At 33.9% G+C, this 12589-nt stretch overlaps 1 long non-coding RNA gene across 2 annotated transcripts in view; it reads right to left on the reverse strand.

Annotated features, from left to right (window-relative positions):
* Positions 1-1939: 1939 nt before the first annotated feature.
* LOC127871383 (uncharacterized) overlaps positions 1940-12589 on the reverse strand; it is a 34817-nt gene continuing 24167 nt past the window's right edge. For both annotated transcript variants that reach the window (XR_008045310.1, XR_008045311.1), the window contains exons 2-4: positions 11755-11806; positions 9712-9891; positions 1940-2341 (exon numbers count right to left, since the gene is read on the reverse strand). This is a non-coding gene — a long non-coding RNA (uncharacterized LOC127871383). The remainder of the gene's footprint in view (positions 2342-9711; positions 9892-11754; positions 11807-12589) is intronic.

Raw genomic sequence — 12589 nt, forward strand, 5'->3', positions numbered from 1 at the left:
TAAAGAAACAGTATATGCACATTTACCGAAAGTTGGGCCAAGATTGTTTACATGCTTTTGAAAATATATAAATAAGAATCACATCCTTTCTAATCCTGTTTAATTCATTTGTGAAGAATGCATTGGTAATGATTTAACTGTTTTGTTCTTGTTATTTAGCTCGCCTGGGTACAACGTGCTCTTCATGGGTTTATTTTGATCGCATTTAGTCAGTCGTTCGTCCTGAACTTTGCCTTGTTAACTCTGTCCATGTTGTTGTCAAATCTTCACGAAACGTGATCTGAACATCTAATTATATTTCGGCCAAGTCAGAAACTTATATTCTTGAGGTCAAACACTCGATTACTGTGTCAAATTGAAATAAAAAGTTCGTTAACTCTTAATAGGATATATGTTAGTCGAATATCTATGAAGCTTGGTCAAAACATGTGTTCCATTTGTATATCAGACGAGTTTGCAAATGGTTTTGGTGTATTGAAAAATATGGCCGCCATATGGCAGGGAATTTTGCGTAATAAAACTATTCGGAAACCTTGACAACTGCTTAGAAGACACTTTTTGCCTATTCATTATGAGAATTTAACAGAAAATGTACTTTAATAATATCTTGGCCGTTTAAAAAAAAAATCAAAATCTGTAGAAAAACATTGCCGCCAATTTGCCAGACAGTTTCCCTTGTATGGATATACTCACACCTTATAAACACTATAGACATCACTTTTAGTCAAATTTTCATAAAGTTGTTCAGTACATTTTCTCTATAATATCTCGGTAAAGTTTGAATCTGGGTCACGTGAAGTCAAATACAAAGTCAGTAGATCAAATCCAAGAAAAAGCTCGTATATACTCTGAAAGTCAACGTTTAAGTCAGATCTTCATGAAACTTGGGCCGCAATTCCCTCCTCCATGTCATAGGTGGTTAATCTGTATATTCTTAAAACGTTTCTTAATAATAAATCACTTGCCTAAAGGTAACGACGTAACATGACGCATGCAACGGACGTATATGGACGTTAGCCCGCCATTTGCATGAGATTATACAACAAACGATGGGTCGCATGCTTACCCAAGATATGACTAATCAGCGAAACAAGCAATCGGCAATTAACTTGGTGAACTCTCCTCGTCTAGTTTGACGTTAACATATGATGTCTGTTTGCATATCTATTTATGAAGACACGATATTGAACTATATGCAAAACAAACATAAATTAGTATTATCCTAAATAATAGCTTAGGCACTATGTGACAAAGAGAACAGTTCTGCTGCATAAAAGCAACAATCGTTTAACGCGCAGTAAAAACGCACACGATGTAGCGCCGTTAAATGTCGCATCGCCGTTATATGTCGCAGGCTACGAGATTTGTCGCAACCTTGACGACACATGTCGCAAGGAACGATGAATGTCGCAAATCATACTGACGATATATGTCGCAACTTTAACGATACATGTCGCAAAAATTTCATTTGCCGATATATGTCGCAACATTAACGATAAATGTCGCAAACCTTTATAAGTCATGTAAAAAATGAAAAATTGAAGTAAAATAACTGAAACGTTAGTGTTAAATCTATATTACTCGACGAGGTTCCACCAGAATGGTCACTTTTTGGTTAGTAGGTTACACATGCGCAATTAATTTCATTCTATATGTTCTATATAAAATAGTTGAAGTTCGATATCAATTTTTACCATGATCAAGCGTATAACCACAATATCATCATACATCATTGGAAAGATAAATGCACAATCTTTTGGGGAAAAAATGCATGTCATTAAATTCTAAACGTTGTTAATCAAAATATTTACCTTAGAAAAGGCACACCGGTTTTGGCAGCTGTTGAGGCGGCCATTTTGGGCTAAAATAGTATGACCTACTTTCAAAGCCGGGAACCATCAACAGAAAAAGTAAAGCACAAAAATCGATTTTTTTTTAATATTTCTTACAATATACCATCAATTTGATATCAAAACATACCATTTGCAAGGTATTTTACAAATCCTAGGCAGCATGCACTGAACAATGTGTGCTAAGTTGACAGCATGTAACCCTGCAAACAGGAGTTCCGGTTTGGGAGCATGTGACCTAGTATTGACCGAAATGGTCAGTTGTAGCCAGTATTATCCATAAATGTCAGTTGAGGTCAGCATTGTCCGAAATGGTCAGTTGTGGTCAATATTGACCCAATCGTTCTTATAATTCTTGGCTCAAGTAGCCAGTTGTTGATTTCCCTGTGCTAAATGGGCTGCTGTTATCAAGATTGGCCAAGGTTGTAAGATGTGACGAAAACATATTTCTGTCTGATGTTCTATTAGCATGGAGTGATGTCACTCATAACCTAGAAACCCAAACCAGCAGTAAAATTATTTTATGGAACAATAAAGACATAACTTTAAACAATAAGACGTTTTTCTATAAAGATTGGTTTGAACGAAGCATTAAATATGTCGACCAATTATATGACTACAGAATTAAGGATTTCTACTCTTTTGATGATATATGCTACATATACGGAATACCTTCAAATAATTTTCTGAAGTACTACACACTAATCAAAAGCATACCCATACATATAAAATCTGAAATCAATACAAATAATACATCATGTACTCAAACAACATTCGTAGAAAACATACTTGGAAGAAAAAACAAACCGAATAAAATATTTTACACACTACAAATTAAAAACCCTACAGAAAACTCCAAAACCCAAAATAAATGGCAAGTCCTTTTCGGAGAACATGAAATTAATTGGAAACACATATTTACCATGCCATATAAAGCAACTATTGAAAGCACACTGAGAAATTTTCAATATAAATACATCCATAGAATTATAGATACAAATAAATATCTCTTTAAATGCAAATTATCTAACTCAAATCTGTGTGACTTCTGCGGTGAAAACATCGAAACTATAGAACATCTTTTTTGGGAGTTCAAACACATCCAGCCTATTTGGAATCAATTAGTATCTTTTCTTGAACAACAGCAACTAAACGTTAAACTATCTTTCTTAAATGTAAGTTTCGGAATTTATTCATTGAAATCAATAGGCTGTAATAATATTGTGAATTTTATTCTTATATTGATGACATATTTTATCTTTAACATGAAGTACAAAAAACAAGTACCAAATTTTAATTGTTTTGTCCATAGTCTTAAACTAAAAATCCAGATTGAGAAAGAAATAGCCCTCAGTAATGACACATTACAAATCTTTGAACAAAAATGGAATCGGATTAAATTCTCATAATGTTTGTCCACTTATATACATTTCACTCTAATGTTAGTTTATCTTTCAAAAATATTTGTGTATATTTTTTTTCAATCTTATAAGATCATTGTGAATATACAAAAAAAAACACACAAGTCCAGTATGATTTTGTTCCGACTTTATACAACTCATCATTTTTTATAACTATTCTTCTGTTGTTCTTTTCTTTTCTCTTTAGAAAAAAAATATATATTAGCATATATTGTATAACATGTCTGAACTTTATTGCTTTGTACAATCATTATGTTGTATGATCATATACATGTAAACATGGTATGTATTATATTGAATAAAAAAAAAGATGTGATAAAACTGTAACATTATTACAGCAACACAAGTAACGATAAAATTGTATTGAATATTGTATGTTAGTTACATGACTCATTATCTTAGTTAATGTATTACTATTTTGCTGGTATATGTCGTAGTTTGTACTACCATACTGATGAACTGACTAAAGACTGATATGTTATTTTTATTTTTTCAATATCGTTGCCTTCAATTAATGCTTAACATATAGGCAGCGATATTCTATGTCGCCGATTCACTGACTCGCTGCAGAGTATCAATCTAGTGAAAAAAAACCAACTCATCCCCGTTTATCAGTGAACTTAGCCTTCTGTTAGTTATTTCCTTTTCTTTTGTGAATATAAAAGTATTTGGTGAGTAACACTGTCAAAGATCATCCTCCGTACACAGTAATGTTGTTTTATTACAGTCCCGATCCTTTTGGAATTTGAACTCGTACTCGTCACGGCATTAAACCCTCTGGTAGAATTGCCATTCTTTCGCTTTGATCTGTATGTTTCATTTTGACCCTAGGAGCTTAAGGTACGGGTGTGTTGTGCGACAAGTTGTTTCCACATTGTAATTATTTGTGTCAAGTTATTTTAAAATCGCAAATACATCATTAACAGTCCGGACAAAAATATCGGGTGAAAAGGACATACATTTATATCAATGTACATGCGGTAACAGTTATAACTACTGTTAAATGTTCTATTAACTTAGTATGATTTTATGAATATTCACATTTGCTAAAAGGCAATACAACAATGTGTTTTCTTTCCCACAATATTTTTACCCATTAAACATGCAAAAAAATACATACCTTACATTTTGATGACCTGAAGTATTGCTGACTTTAAAACTGATTAATTCAGACACGCGCATGCATCATTTTTATAAGATTTCAAATAAACACGGTTAATTTATGGTTATATTATTATATGTTCAGCATTTTAAGATGCTGTCGTAATTATATTGACATGCACAGCGCCTAAAAGGTTACAAAATACCTGAAATCCAATAACATCAACATAAAAACATTTTATTAAACATTCCCTCGTAACAAACCTACCTATCCCGAACCAATTAACATGCCATAAAGTGAAGCTCTTTGCGCAAAACAGATATAATTACTGACTAGTTAAGTTACAGAAAATATAATTAACATTTATTCAACTCAAGGCCGACCTTTACCGGATATATAGGTATCCCAAATCTAGAACACTTTCAAGATGCCTGGTAACAATGATACTATTTTATTATATTGATTAAAATAATGTCCTTGGAGGATTAAAATTAATTGCAAAATAATGAAATATGATGTTTGTTATGGTGTTTAATTTAATTACTTATCTTACCTGGGTATTTTTACCAGGTTAAACTTTAAATCATGAGTATTCATGTATTATCTTCCTCACGTAATTGTCTCACGCGAAACGTTTATTTTTCGAATAGGGTAACTCGCCCTTGAGTCGATTTTGACTTTGAGGCGGACATTTTAGTTTTTTTTTAGTTTGCAAAGATAATTTTTGTTTAGCATGATTTATGACGTTATGTCGAACACTTAATCCTTCATGCTCAAATTAAAATGTTCTCAAGTATTATCTCACAATGAATTGAGATTCGTTGCAATATTAATGACTGTTGGTGACGGTCAATTCAAAATTTTCAATTATTGATCATCTTTATACCATCGCCATTTTTGTTAGATACGTTTCACATCATTAACAAATGACTTGATATTAAAATCATTATCTTACTCTGTAATAATGATAGGTAATTTTCACTGGTTCGCTCTATTGTATAGATTTAACAGTAAAAAATGTATAAAAACTCAATTAGGCCTTGAGGCGAAAGCAATTCGCCCTTATGTCGAACATAAGTTTATCTATTTGCAGAGGCATCCACATATTCATTCCAATTTACACGACTCAAACTATAAAGAATCCCATAGCTCACAAGCAACAAGAAACACATTATGTTTTTTATCTTTGTATGTTTGTACTTTTTGTTACCCCTCAGTGCTACAAATGGTTCCGTTTTTGTTAAGTTCAGATAAACACTATAAGTGACCATATAATTTGTCCGCTATTTGACGATTCTGTGAAGCAGCTCGTCTAGGAGATCATACCATGAAAAAATTCTTCACAATGGCGACCTATGTGAAAGACCGAGCCAATCCGATTGAGATAGCTCGATTTTTCTAATCGGCATACCTCGCTGATTATCATTGATAAAGGTATAGGAAGCTCAGCTATAAATGGGACCGCATAATTTTATTCTGGGAAAAAGATTTAATAAAAGTTTGAAAACGTTAATTTTAAATCAGTTATATTCAATCCATTATATGTTTATAGATCAATGAAACAACTATGCATTTTCTGTATTGTGTTTGACATTTGTCATGATTCAGTAAATACATTGCGAATTAAAACGTGTATAATTTACTTTCAACGCGTTCATGAGTGTACAGAAATCTAATTAGTTCGAACCTGCCATTTGTAAACGTTGTAGCAACTATGGTATATAAACAGCAAAATAGCCGTATGACGTCTGTGAAACTCGCTCTTATGCGTGCTTTTTCATTTGCATATTTAATAAACTTTTCAAACAGAAATTACAGAGCCACATCAGTGCACATACTATGTTTGATAATTCATTCGTTTGTTGGATATTGTTTGCTGTTTAAAACACATATTAGGTCATATCGCGGAGATTTAGTTAACCTTACCATGTGTTCATGGGCGAACTCACGTATTCAAGTGCTCTTACGACTATGTTCTCCTACCCATTTTCAGGAATTATCCTTAAATTATTGCCGTACTTAACGAACAAACATACCTAAGCTTATTGAATTAGAGAAAAAACAATAATCAAAAGAGAAAAAATATATGTTCATGCACGTTGGCATGTGAAATCACGTCCGTACACATAGCATCATTAACTTAGGAAAGGAAACAACGAAATATAAAGTTTGGTATGATATACATGTGCAATTAAAGAGCATGGTGTAATTAAAGAGCATGTCAAGTTTTGAATCGATATGCTGAAACGTAATGGTATAACCCACAAACGTTTTACTGTAACAGAACGTTTTTTTAAGATAAGTGGTACAGAAAATACACGTCGAATATCTTTTTCAAGATATTTTTTGTTATATTTGATCGAGAATGTAACCCGCCTCCCAGTTTATCTGAATGGATCAAGTTCCCCACGGGTACTTCTCCCCGTACCCCCAATGTTTTTTTCGTACCTTACATTTTTCGTACCCAATCTTTTTTCGTACCCTAATTTTTGTTAGTACCCTAAAAAAAGTGTGTACCCAATCTTTTTCCTACCCAATTTTTTTTTCGTAACCAAATCTTTTTTCCTACCCAATTTTGGGGGGGCATAATTTTTGTACCAAACATTTTCGTACCAATTTTTTTCATACCCAACATTTTCGTACCCGCATACACAATTGTGGTGATGTAGATAAACTTAAATAGATGATTTTATATCAATCCTCTTCAAAAGCATCGTCACACCAGTACTGTCAGTACTTTTATTATAGCTTATTGTCGTCAACATGTTGACAACATAATTTTCGTCAACATGTTGATAAAATAATTTGCGTCAACATGTTGACAAAATAATAAACTTTTAACTTTAAAACAGGTCTGTTACTGTGCAATTTGCATTTTTATAAATAACGGGAATGTATAACCAAATAAATGCTAAATACAAATATGTGTCCATGTTAAGGGCGAATGTGTCCGACTCATGGGCGAATTCAGTGGGGTTTGTTAATCAACTGTTTTCCAATGAACATAAGCTCGGAATCAAATAATTATTTGTAACATAGACTCATATGATATGATACTTATAGCCTGCACAAGCTTACCCCCGGCTTTGATCACACAGCTTGTTATTATAGACTTATACCTTTAACCCGTCCGACTCAAGGGCGAGTTAACCTATATCAAACCAAAGCTAATTTTATCGAAAGTAAGAACTGCAGATATTAGCCCCGTGGATCCAACCTCCTCGCGGAGATTTGACTGATTCCGAGCATAGCTGTATATCAAATCTTGCCGAGCCCACCCCAGGAAACCCAAAACCTTGTGAGCAGTGTAAAACCATTGTAGCAATGTTCGGTATTTTACCATAAACTTACATAGGGTAAGTATATAGAAAAAATTAAATTGTCCAAATCCAATTTGAACCAACTGTGTATTAACATTGATAACAAAGGTATTAGCCTACATGTAGAAAAAAGCCTGACAAATGTTCTTAAAAAACGTACACATGTTTGCCATAACCTCTCAGCAGGGTTTCTCCAGAAAACTATTTCATGTGAAGAAATTTGCGTTTTTAATGACCATGTTGGAAAAACATGGATACCATCTGGAGAAGACCAGGAGACCTTTTATGAGCAGTGACTTTATCATTCTGTTTGGTGACAAAAACTAATTTTCAGCCATGTGTTGCAATTTCTTTGCTTTGTAGAGGCCTATAGTAAGTGTAGGTGGGCACATATGCATTCAAATGTTATTTTAATGCTGTATAATATATTCTATGATATTCTTTGCATTTCATTCAACATCATATGAAATATATATAAATCTGCATTTATTAGTAACATAGAAGTCAGGCTGTAATGAAGTTGTTTTACAGTGAAACATCCACTAACAGTCACTGTCAACAACAAGCAGTCATCTCCAAACAATTTCACTAATGGCTACCTCTTAGTTTGGTTTACCTCCCCTTATCTTATCAGATATATGCTATGTACGAGTCCATGTAATACAAGGCTTGCTACCTCTCCCCATTTCAACATTTCAAAAAATGAATTTTAAACGGGTATCTATAAATTGTTGACTTTAGTGTAACCCATTTTTAGATACAACTCGCAATCAGTGTCTATCAACTGTTTAACTTATTGACATCTGTATCCAAAAGTAATGACTTTTGTCAATTGAGAGATATATACACAATGCATAAAAAACTAGTCAACACCTGTTACTCAAACCATCTGAAAACAACAGTCACCTCTGTACACCACACAACTCCTATCTATGGCAGTTGGTTGTTGTCAGCACGTTAAATAAGTCCTTAATTTTTCGGTAATAAAGTAATGACAAGTTTTTTAGGCTCTTAAAAAGTGAATCAATGAAGTAACGATTGCAATCATCACTTCAACCTACTTAAAAACTGTAACTAATTAAATATTATACATACAACTCCCATTCTCACTTATTAAGACATCATTCTATGTACCTAACCAATTAATTTATGTGACACAGCAGTCAAGTCTTTCTTTAACTTTTCCAAAATAGTGTTGGTAAAAAGAAATAACACTCTAGAATGTTGAAAAGGCACTATTGATAGTACATAAGGCATTAACAGTTCATTTGTATGCATATGTGCCCATATATACTTACTATAGGCCTCTACAAAGCAAAGAAATTGCAACAAAATGGCTGGAAATTAGGTAATTTGTCACCAAAAAGAATGATTAAGTCGGTGCTCATTTAAGGTTTCCTGGTTTCTCCAGATGGTGTCCATTTTTTCCCAACATGGTCATTAAAAACGCAAATTTCTTCACAAGAAAAAGATTTATGGAGAAGCCTTGCGGAGAGGTTATTGCAGACATGTGTAAGTTTGTATAAATTCTTTAATTATTGTAGTCGCTTTCAAATTAAAGCAGTTATTCTCCCTTAATGCCCGAACATGGCCAATTTTGCCCGATCTTCTACTTCAGGGAGCAACATTTCGCTCATTTTTAAGTAAATTTGTCCGGATTTTTTCTACATGTAGGCCAATACCTTTGTTATCAATATTAATACACAATTGTTTAAAATTGGACTTGGAAAATGTTTGTTTTTTCAATTAACTTACCCTATGTAATTTAATGGTAAAAGACCGAACACTGCTCCAATGGTTTTACACTGCACACAAGGTTTCGGGTTTCCTGGGGTGGATCTACGTGGTACAATAATTGCGTCTTACAGAATTAACGACCAACCAGTTGTTATTTTTACTTTTCTTTTAAGTAAAGCATTTCTTTGTAATGAACCTAAACTTATACACTATTTTCGAAATAAAGAAATAAATAAGACTAATTTTCATAAAAAAAAATAAAAAAAAAAATCCTGCCTCACCTGGAAAGATTATCTTATGATGGTTATCGCCAGTAGCCGTGGGGAGTTTGCCTCGAATCAGTAAAAACCCGCTGGTAAAGAACTTCAGTTGTGACGAGTATGTTCTGGTAGTTTGCAAGCAAATAAAGGGCCATAGTCCGGAAACTCTCGGTTGCTTCTTTTGGCCACTTTAAATGGTCACTGTACGTTAAAAAAACACACAATGAAAACGCTAAATTGTTTAATAATCATGTAGACGTGACGAATTCAGATGCCGTGTGCCTATATTCGCTTGATAGGTGTTTGTGTTCTCTTCAAGTACGTGTTCATCCATAGGTCGGACAATCTCTAAATTGGGACTAAGGATTCTACAACTTGGTCGCTGTACATTACCGCATAAATAATTGCACTGTAAGCAAATTGGCTTAATGGTCGGTCACGTACACCAACTTTGCAGGGACTTGTGTTAGTCTTTAGTCCAGGATCTCTCAGACACATGGACGGATGACTTTTCACGTACAGTAACTTTGTTTCAATACCAAAACGACGCTACAAAAGAACGTGTAGATCACTAGATGGGACAAACAGCTTTCATTACGATAAAGTCACGTGGCTGTTATGTGTTCTACTAGCACGTATAAGTTGATGGTTTCAAGACTCTTGTATGAAACTTTTGGAAACTGAAACATTAACACTAAACATTACAATTAAAAAAAATAAGTCTAACGTGCATTAATGGTCACGTGCATGTGACGAATTCAGACGGCACGTCACTATCAGCTTGGTGGTTGCTTGTGTTCTCTACAAGAACCTGATAGTCAATTGTTCGAGAAAAGTCTTGATTCGGACTTTTGGCTACTGACCTATGGGCGCAGGACATTGAACAAAATAAGAAAAGCGACAAGTTGAATTTTTGACCACATACATTGGATGTGTGACCTGTATCTAAATATTTAAAAGTGGTATTTTAGCCAAATATGATGACTCGGCCAAATCAGTTGAACACGGTTTCCAATTTAAAGAGACATGTTTCAATAATGTTATGTTGCCTCAATCGGATATTGTGGTAACTTCACTTACATACAATCGTTACGCTTCCGTACCAAGCTAATTTGCGTTACGATGTGTGTGGCGCTCTTGAAAGCGAATGGTACATGAAAATCCACTTATCAAACATAATATAAGACAACGTCTAAGTGCACCGCCAGTTAAAACACAATACAATGAAATTGACGTGCAATATAAGTTGAATGAACAACCAAAAATGTTAAAGCCTGTTAAATACTATTACAAGGCTGATGAGACAAAATACTACCATTATTGCGATTCGGAATAAGTGACATGATTCGGAATACCTGACGCGACCCGAGATGCATATTACTACATAGGCTAATGTTAAGTGTTTAGTTATTGGATTTCTTTGTAAAACAAGTATTGTACGTCCTAAAAAAACTCGTATTTTGTAAATTAAGTAGTTAATATTTCTATAAATAGTGCACGGTAACGTCTTTATAATACGTGTATTATTACCCATGCGTTTTTTCACGCATAAATAATCGAACAAATAACTATAGACTTTCAATCTCTCTCTCTCTCTCTCTCTCTCTCTCTCTCTCTCTCTCTCTCTCTCTCTCTCTCTCTCTCTCTCTCTCTCTCTCTATATATATATATATATATATATATATATGTATGTATATATAGCACAACATTGGGGGTAATTTTCTTTCTTTTATTTAGAAAAATAAATTGTATACAATTTTTTCTAAAATTTACAAAAATCTGATCCTGGTAAGCTAAATATTGCAACTTGCTTTGAGGATTTAATTTTGTGAAAACTCATAACAAATCTATATTTCCTCAAGATATAAAGATCATTTTCCAAAAGCACTTTAAATCGTGGTTAATTAACAAAACGCCAATGCATGAGCAACCCTGAATATTAAAATGACACTACATTAAATTTAAGGGTTATCTTAATGTATGCAAGTAAAAAATGTAAATTTTCTCGCAACCCTGGGCATTAGACTCAATAGAAGTTTAAAAAAATACTAACTAAAAACTGACCATTGTGATGGAAGTCGGCCCAAAGAACCTCGTCGGGTAATCTAGATCAAACCTGAAAGTTTTAGTCATTTTTACTTAAACTTTTCATTTTCAACATGACTTACAATGGTGTGCGACATCTATCGTAAATGTTGCGACATATATCGGCAGTTGAATTTTTTGCGACATTTATCGTTTAAGTTGCGACATATATCGTTCGTAGGATTTGCAACATACATCGTTCCTTGCGACATATATCTTCGAGGTTGCGACAAATCTCGTAGCCTGCGACATATAACGGCGATGCGACATTTAACGGCGCTACACACGATTTGTATATGTATGTAGGGAAGCGTTTCGTTTTCCTGCACGAGACGACATATGCATATGTAGCGACACATTGCATAAGCAAAATAACTTTTAAGGAAGTAATGAAACAGAATCGGTTTTGCATTAATAATCCGGCTTCACTCGACCGCTTTGCACTCGAACATGATTATTTTATTAGTTGAACCAGTGTATTTAATTTATTGATGTAGGAATAAGACATAAATCACCTGTTTTTGAGAACAAAATTACATTCAAATATTCTACATAATTATGCAGATGGTATAGATGCTGCAAGCGAGCCTGTAAATCCTTTCATTTTCTTTAAACCCAGTAAACACTATTTAACCCATTTATGCCTAGCGTCTAGAAAAAAGGCCTGGGCAAACAGCGTAGACCCAGATGAGACGCCGCATGATGCCCAAAGCGCTGATTGGGTAGAAAGATGTTACGTGAAAAAAACGTACAGCATGCGTCGTATGAGTTCAGTTTGCCTCACTGACCGAAAACTGTATTTCTGGTTTTCCAT

The sequence above is a fragment of the Dreissena polymorpha genome, chromosome 3, assembly GCF_020536995.1.
Source record: "Dreissena polymorpha isolate Duluth1 chromosome 3, UMN_Dpol_1.0, whole genome shotgun sequence".
Lineage (NCBI taxonomy): Eukaryota > Metazoa > Mollusca > Bivalvia > Myida > Dreissenidae > Dreissena > Dreissena polymorpha.